The sequence below is a fragment of the Acyrthosiphon pisum genome, unplaced genomic scaffold (genome assembly GCF_005508785.2).
Source record: "Acyrthosiphon pisum isolate AL4f unplaced genomic scaffold, pea_aphid_22Mar2018_4r6ur Scaffold_21273;HRSCAF=23486, whole genome shotgun sequence".
NCBI classification, from domain to species: Eukaryota; Metazoa; Arthropoda; class Insecta; order Hemiptera; family Aphididae; genus Acyrthosiphon; species Acyrthosiphon pisum.
In genome coordinates, this window is record NW_021770722.1 from 2,565 (window position 1) to 4,350 (window position 1,786).

Here is a 1,786-nt window from a genome sequence, read left to right on the forward strand (position 1 = left end):
CTGGATCCGCCACTGTAATCGGGCATGTTTGTTGATTTGTATTATTATTTTTTGTCAATATATATGTATATATAATATTATATAAATTAATGTTTGTGTGTAGATTAAACATCTGGGAAGAAGACAGAATAATTTAGGAATGGTTAAATTTGGTTTTTTTTTATTCATCTGATATTAGTAGTTATATTAGGTTAGGATTTTGTATTAATCAATCATATTAATCCACCATAGGTGGAATACGACAAACTTGGTATAACTTTGATACTTTAGAGTTAAATCATGCACCTACGTACAAACAGCACGGGGTCCGCGATCTACCGTAGGTAGATTGCTTAACCGGATAATATACTGCTCCGAATCAGAATTTTTATTCCGGGAAACGGAAAAGTTTAGTTACATTTTGAAGTTTGAACACCATATTATACCGAATATTAAATAACGAATTGAAAAAAGTTTGAGTCAAATATAATTGGTACATTTAACGGACAACGAAGTGCACGGGATCAGCTACTTGTTTTATATTTTTAAATGAACATATATGGTAGCGTGGGGGCATCACCACCACGGGTTACTTTTCATCACAGTATATTATAGAGGTATTAACACGGCGTACGTTTTGTGTCTGCCAAAATGTATTTAATTGATTGTCGAATCAACAGAGCGCGTTGTAGTCTTTTACCCCTATATTATTTCGCGATGTATTATTATTATAACAATAATCAATTATCTTACAATTATCTTTATTTAATTAGTAATAATCAAGTGGTAGTTACTTCAAATTTCATATTTAATTTACTTTTGTATTAAAAAAAATATATAAATTGCAAATTGATGTAACAATGGTGAAATGTTTTATTGTCAATTGTAAAACAGGGTACGCTTTTAATAAAGACAAGGTGTGTATATTTATATTTAATTTTTTCTTGTTCCTATTTAACTTGTAAATATGTAAGACTTCTAACTTTTTATTGATTTGTATTAGTTTTCTTTATTTGGAGTTCCTAAAAATCCACTCATGTTTGCAAAATGGAAGTATATTATACCGAAACGTGAATGTGAGTTGATCACAAATTCAGCTATTTGCTCCAAGCATTTTGAACCAAGTCAAATTATCAGAGAATGGACTTCAGGACACATAAAGGTAATTTAAGCATTTAGAGTACATTTACTTAACAATATTACTTGTAAGTAAAATTACCCATAAAAATGTGTTTGTGATTTGTGAATACCTAAAAAAGTCAATGTAAAATATTTAGATAGTATGTATTTTTTTTTTTTAAAAAGAGTATTTATTTTACACAATGTTTTATTTTTATAGTATACCATTGAAAAAACCAAGGTTAAAAGAAGGGGCAATTCCAACAATATTTCCTGATATACCAAAGTCATGCTTAAAAAGTATACCTAAGGAAAGGAAAAGTCCTAAAAAGCGTTTGTTACCTTGTGATGCTCAAATAATTCAAAGTACGTTAAGTAAATAATATTGTGATCATGCTTATAAAATTATAGCTGTAAAGTATTTAACTAAAAGTATTCATATATTATTGCTTAAGCAGAGTAAAAATTTAACTACTAAATAGTAAATAATATAATATATAAGAAAATATTATGTATATAAAGAGGATAAAAAAAATCTGGGTAATATAAGGATCTGTCCAAAATTAACAGAATCCCATGTATATCCATGTTCTTTTGCAAAAATGAGAGTTTCATTGATGACCCAAGTAATGTTACACTATTTACTATACTGAACCTTTTGCTATTTCACTTATTTTTTAAATATATA